This window comes from Lactuca virosa, chromosome 4 (genome assembly GCF_052849685.1).
Source record: "Lactuca virosa cultivar CGN04683 chromosome 4, Lactuca_virosa_CGN04683_v6, whole genome shotgun sequence".
NCBI lineage: Eukaryota > Viridiplantae > Streptophyta > Magnoliopsida > Asterales > Asteraceae > Lactuca > Lactuca virosa.
In genome coordinates, this window is record NC_136429.1 from 497,609,652 (window position 1) to 497,617,186 (window position 7,535).

Sequence of the window (7,535 nt, forward strand, 5' to 3'; positions counted from 1 at the left end):
AGTCGTCGTAGGCTCGCTTGGTATTCCAGCCCGAGGCTGATTGGGGCCAGGCATGAGTGTTCGTATTCATTAGTGGATTCATTATGTATGATATTCAGAGAGATGAAGGATGCATTATCATGTCAGCAAAAAGGGTTCGCTCCAGGAAAAAGGGAAAGTTGGGTTTCTGATACTTTGGATCATCAGGATTTTGTCAAGTTAGCTAACTGGCATGAAGGATAGACCTTATGGAAAGGATCGATTGTGATTCTCATCACCTTTCACGATTCGCACTTGCGAAATTGCGTCATGGATCAGGAGGCGGTAGTATCGTTGGATGAAATTCAGGTTGGTGAGCGCCTAAATTATGTGGAGAGGCCTGTGGCCATTCTGGGGAGAGGGGTGAAGGTTCTGCGGGACAAGGAGGTACCTTTGGTAAGGGTACAGTGGGAGCACCAAAGAGGGTCCGAGTGGACGTGGGAGCCGGTGGCAGAGATGCGGGAGCACTATCCGAGGATATTCACCGCAGTGGACTTCGAGGACGAAGTCTAGTTCAAGTGGGGGAGAATTGTAACGCCCCGATTCTCGAATACCAATTTATGGTTATAAATTCTCATGAATTCAAGATCTACACGACGAGTTGGTTGCCTGACTCGTTGAGTAGCAACGGGTTTGGGCCACGTGTTTAAGTGACCAACTCGCTGTGACATCCCCAATTTCACGGCCAGAAAAGACCGATTTGTTTATGCTTGATTTTAAAATCAGAGTAATCGTTTAAAGAAAACTGTTGCGGAATTTGTCCCCAAAACAAAATATGATAAGAATTTATCAAAGCATTTCTTAAAGAAAAGTATTTTCATTATATAACAAAATCTCGGAATGTCATGTTCCGATACAGACACATAAGCATAAACAGAACTTACATTTATTTACACTAATGATTTACATTTTCTTTAATCTCTTAGTGAAATATGTCTTCGTATTGATACCTGTGATACAAAGAAAACTGAGTGGGTCAGGCTTGGGAGCCTGGTGAGTATATAGGGTTTTCAACCCATAATAATACATTTGTTATTCAATCATCAAACAATCAACCCAAATACCCATCCCCATTATCTCCTTTATTTCTTAAGGTTTTACCCTAAGAACCAATTATCCTTCATTCATTCATTCCTAAGGATTTACCTAAGGAATTGGCACGAAGTCCATTGTTGCCAAAATTTATCTATCAGATACTAAATCCATAGCTATCAGGCGCTAACTCCATAGTCACCAAGGTTTACTCAACAGGCACGAAGTCACATCGTCACCAAGTTTTATCAAATAGGCACGAAGTCGCATCGTCACCAAAGCTTACTCAATAGGCACGAAGTCGCATCGTCGCCAAGGCTTACTCAATAGGCACGAAGTCGCATCTTCACCAAGGCTTACTCAATAGGCACGAAGTCGCATCGTCACCAAGGCTTACTCAATAGGCACGAAGTCGCATCGTCACCAACTATTCCATCTACCCATGTTCGACCCAACATTTTTGTAGATATAAATACAAACACAGTTCAAATCATTTAACACCCGTATAAAAACATCAATTCCAAGCCCATCTCAAATAGACAAATAATATATAACACATGGCATGTATTTCATAGCTAATACTTTATATTTATGTGTTAGAAGAAAGTGACTACACACTCACTTGATCAGAAGATGATCGGACAGCACTACGACTTGTAGAAGTAGTATTCTTCGGTAGATCTGGAAGATCTTCACAAAAATTGGCTTCTCGCGGGCAGAGCTTCGGCTCGGGAATTGCACTCCTCGGGATCTTCGAGGCTTCGGGACTTGCTTCGGGGCTCGAGAATGATACCGAGGCTTCGGGATATTTCTTGCACGAAAATCGAGGCAAAACGGGAGAGAGAGAAGAGAAAATGAGCAAAGGAATCGGCTGCCCTCGCAAGGTATTTATAGGGGCTGATCTTCGGATCTACGCTGGGCGTAATCTCGGAGTACGTTGGGCGTACTCGGTACGCTGGGCGTACTAAGCCCTACGCTGGGCGTACGCTTTGGATCAGACTGCTACGTGGCGACCTTCGGGTGGTGAGTCGTGGCTCTCTCTCGGACCGCATAAGACCTGATGAACCAATGAATCGAGTAATGAATTAATCAGAGTATGAATTCAAGTAAGAATACAAGATTTGAACACAGGATGTAAATATGATCTTGTTATGCTCTATTATGCTTTCGAATTCTTTACAGAGTACAGTAGACAAGTCTGTAAAAGTTCTTATCTAACTCTAGTAAATAACCCTATTTATAGGGAACTGAAAGAAAACAAAAAATATACTAAGGCATTGACTCTAAAGCTTCGAATAAAAGTGCCCTAGTAAAATACATTACAAAACATTCGAAGAGTCCAAAACATACTTCGACTAATTACAACAATTCGACCCTTACAATCTCCCCCTTTGTAATCATAGTCGAAGTCTTCAATTTGTAAGAAGTGTGATGGAATACAGTAACACTCTTCGAATCTCTGTGTACCAGGAGATAATCTTCTTCAGCTCTTTCTTGTCACCTTCATTGTTCTTCTTGCAATGATTCATACGAACAATTAAATTCGTATACTGAGACGTTGAATATCTCTCCACTTCGCTTGCCTGGAACAAGAATCGTTTAGCTTTTCCAGCTTTGTCTTTTCCTGCGAAGACCATTCCAAAAGGCTTCAGGCAAATTTCACCGTCAGCAAACTTCTTCAATTCCGCCTGTGTCTTCGTAGGAGCCATCAGAGCTTTAATTTCCATTCCTTTGGCAGTAGCTAATTCAACATCTGCTAGTGCCAAGCACTCATAATAGTTTTTGATAAAAATCTTGATGTGAGCTACTCCAAGCTTGAATTCATCCGGTTCTGTGTTTTGAAGGTATGAGAATGATTTGTCTTTAAAAATTAATGCAACTTGTATAAGATCATACAAGTTCATTAATGGAAAATCTGCAACAGTGAATTCGCAAATATTTCCATTTGCCCTGGCAACCACATACTTAACATTCTGGACTGTGTTTTCGAAAATCACATCCTTTTTCATACTTATAACCTTCTTGATTTTTATTAAAGACCAAACTTCCTCAGGGGCTTTTCCAAGAACAACATGAAAACGAATTTTCATGTGTGTACCTTCATCCTTATTTTTCAAATTCCCTTCTGCTTTGAACTGAGGCATGATAAACATCATTTCGTTTATGGGAAAATCCAGCTGGCTTGCATCAGTATTCGTGACCAAATAACTCTGCTTTCGTTTCTTCTCGAATGTATACATGTGATTAAAAGCAACCTTGGCCTCAATTGTTTCGTAATTATAGTGTTTGGCTGGATCACCTTTATCCATTCCTTTCGGATCACCAGCACGCTGAGCCATAATGCTTTGAATAATCCTCAGTTTTTCAAGTTCAGCTTCTGCTGCAGCCTTCTTTTCTTCTTTCGATTTTTCCACTACAATTGATTTCCCTTTATCTTTCAAGGCTGGATTGTCAATTGTCTCTTTTGGATTCGAACCACTCCCACCAGTCTCCGAAGATTTACCAATCACAATTCCTTTCGAAATTGGTCTTGCAATTGGCATTATTGTTACAACAGTTGAAGTAACAAGTTCAGCAGAAACTATTACTGGTTTTGTTGTTGGGATTTTTGAAGAAAAGACTTTTCCCACAACTTTCGCATCTTCTCCACTAGTCTTCGACTCACTAGTTTTTCTTTCTCCCCCTTGCACCCCTGTGAAAACAGGTGGGGCAATCGTTGTTGGAAGAAGACTTGATATGCGAAAGAGAGGAGCAAGTTGTTTGTTGAGAATTGCTTTGAAGTGGACAAACTTTTGTGACAAAAATTCAGGTGTAATCAAGGAAGAAGACATCGGCCTGTCAGAAATTTCTTTTAACTCCTTGAGTAAAGTAATCACTTCCTTAAAGTTTGCACTTTCAGTTGATGAAATTTGAGTAAGTTGTGGACTCAAACTTTCATATAATTTGACAAATTTGGTAACAGCGTCACAAATTATATCAACCTTTTGATTCAATGATGCATAGACTTGTTGAACAATAGCTATTTCTCTTTGCTTATCTTCACGAAGTTCGTGAATTTGCAAGTTTACATCCTCTCGAACTTTCTTCGTATCTTGAATAAAAAGAACATGTATTTCCTTTGCAACATTCTTCAACTCTCTCAGATCACCAACAAATTTCGAATTTTGAGAATTGATTCGAATTTCATTGTTTTGATCATTGAGATCAACTTTCTCCAAAATTCGTGATTCAGAGTCTGTAAGCATTCCAGAGACTTTGCTCACAACTCTGGCTTCGAACATCTTCAACATCGAATCAATCATCAGACTTGAAACAGATGAACCACCCCCAGATCAGCTTGGGATTGAAGTATCGAATTCAACTTCTGATTCAGGATTTTAAATTGTTTCATGGTCATCAGCATATGATCAGGAAACTGTTCTTCTTCTTCATTAAATTCCAATTCATCAAACATACCACCAAACCCCTCATTATCAGTCTCTGTCTCCATAAAAACGGTTTCTTGAACAGGTGAAGTGGGTTTGGGTGGCTCAGTAGATTGAGAAGAAAAAATAGAAGTAAAGGGTTGATCAAGAATGTGTTCGAATGTTGGGGAATATGTGGTTGAAGTAAGAGGAGTAGTGGATAATTGTAAAGAAACAATACTTGCAAAAGGAGCAGAAGTAGATGGACCTGTAGCTTCATTTTTCGAACCTCCTTCACCCATATCGACATTTGCATCCGTATCAGATATGTATGTAGGGATGCCTGAAGTTCGAACCGCCTCAGGAACTGATTTGGAAATCGAATCTTCGGGTGGTATGACAACTGTCTTCTCAGGAGCGGAACTTTCTGTGAAAAGAGTAAACTCTGGAGTTTCTGGAATTCTTTCACTATCATCTTCTGTTGACTCAGTAGAGATTACAAGTTTTCGAGTCTTCTTCTTCTTTTTCTTTGACAAATGCTTTGCCATATCTTCAGCCCTTCGTTTCTTGGACACCGGTGAAACAGGTGCGGGCACTTCCCTAATTAAAACGCCTTGATGAGTGATTTGAGGTTTTCGAATCACTTTTTGTGTCGGAGACTTACGTTTATGGGTTGACTTCATTTTGATTCTTCGAAACATTCCAGTCTTCGAAGGAATGATAACATTTTCTTGGGTTTCTTCAAGAATAGGCTCAATCACTTGAGTCTCAGCAACGGACACTACAACGGTTTCAGGCTTCTTCTTTGGAGATTTCGAAGATTTTGACTCAGTTTCATTCTTCTTCGTCTTCTTGGATTTCGTATCATCTCTATCCAAGAGTATGCCAGTTTCGATTGAAGAATCAATAGTCTTCAAATATGCCACCAATACAGAGTTCGAAGGATCAACTCTTTAAAGCATAGCATCTGGAATACGAGCAACTGATGGAAAAACTTCAGCACTATCTGTGACATCCTTCGGATAGTGGTATGATTGAAAAACTGCCTTGTCTTCATCATTGGGTACCAAAATCCCTTCCTTGTTGTAACAGTATTGCAAAATCAAACTCCAATATCTTGCACACGAAATACCATGAATAGCATTCGTGTGTTCTACACCTTTTTGAAATTCCTTCCACAACTGTGTAGAATAATCTACTTGAAGATCATAATAAATGCCAGCAACCATGGCATAAACCTCCATTCTTCCTTTATCAAGACCAGCAGATCTCCCAGTCAAACATCGTAGAAAAATACCAAATAAGAAATTCCATAGGCGTGGAAGACCAGACTTCTTAAAATCACTAATCTTGGACAGTGGTGGCTGATATCCCATCTCATTAAACATGTGAACGATTTGTGGAAAAGTAAATGAAACATATGGAGGCGAATTCGGAATATCAAGAATTTGGCAGAAGAGTTTCTTGGTTAGCCTGACCTTTTTGTCGTTTACCAGATGAAAAGTAATCGTATCAGAAGCTTTGTTGTAAGTCGCAGTTGATCCTGCTTGAGAAAGTCAGGACAATGGAACAGAGAAAGAATTGAACATCGCTTTAGCCAAAACAGAGTTCTTCAAAGCAACTATTAGCATCTTCAATTCTTCAGGGTACTGAGAAACTTCACCCTCCAAGTAATAGTTTGTTGCTTGAATCTTCATTAGTGGTAATGAAGAGGCATCTTCAGTGGTATGAGAATCAACATGAGCAGAAGTCGCCATTGTTAGGGTTTGAAGATGATGATGAACAGAGAATTTCGGAAATTTGCTTTTTGATCGCGTAAACTGACAATGAACCCCTTGAATTCCCTTTTATATGTAACCCTTAAATTTTAATTTGAAGCGGGATATGTATTTAATGATATCCGACGTGGCAACTTGAAAATCGGACCATTAATGCGTAAGAGTAGCCATGCGTCAAAAAGTAGCTGTCACATCGCCTTGAAAAACGGACATAATACCATACGTCATTTATAAACAGCCTGTCTTGTAATCCCCAAGAAAATTGTAACCGTCAAAACCCTTCGAATGGAAGCAAGGCTCTTTCACTTTTGGGATGAAAAGCGAAGTCATACGCCAGAAGTTCGAAATCATCAGCCTGAGTTGGTATTACTCAGAACCTCAAGGATTTCGTGAGTGCTGTGTTCCAAAGACTATAGACGAGAAACACAGATAAGAAACATATGGGATATTGTGATATCAAACCGTTGACACAAAAGCAGATGAAATCTCGGGCAAAGATTACTTCATTAATCATTAAGAGAAATGATCAATAGCTTGTGTGGGTTCCCGTGAATTACAATCGAATACTTGTTGATAAGTATCGAAGGGCTTCTTTTATAATGCTTCGTGGATAGTTCAAAAATTTCGTTACATGTCATCCTAAACATAAGGTGAGAAATTGTAACAGAAATTACTTGTTTGACCAGTGTAGTCAGTGACAAGTTGAATTAGATAAATTTTGAAATAACAAGGACATTCGAATGAAACTCACACGGAAATCATATTCAAAAAAATTTGTGTGCTGGATCTTGTTGGGTAACAAACATCGTGGGTTTCGAATGTTTGATCAAGACCACTCATTCGAAATGAATATGATTTGGAGTTTCGAATTTTGGTACAGAAACAAAAGTTTCGAGAAAATCTGGAACTTAGTTCCCCGTCAATTCCTTAGAAAAAATATTGAAAATTGGGTTTCACTTTCATCACGGTCTCATGATGTCAGATCATAAACACAGAGTTTTGATATATCTAAGTCTCGACGGGTTTGATCAGAGACCTCTCGGACATATGTCTTCGTGTGTGATCGTGTAAGAACTTTATGGATGAAAAAGATTGATGTAAGACACGAAAAGTACCTCTGTTATATTTGGACCAAACAGTAAACTCTTAACTCATTTTGAGAAGAGTAAGGTAGCTCAGAGACTAATGTGAATATAAGCCTGATTGGGAAGAAATCTTCGTATGAATAATTTCATTAAGGCTTTCGTACACACACATTGAGTCATGGAGGCTTTGGTCAACATACAACAGCATGCTTCTAGGG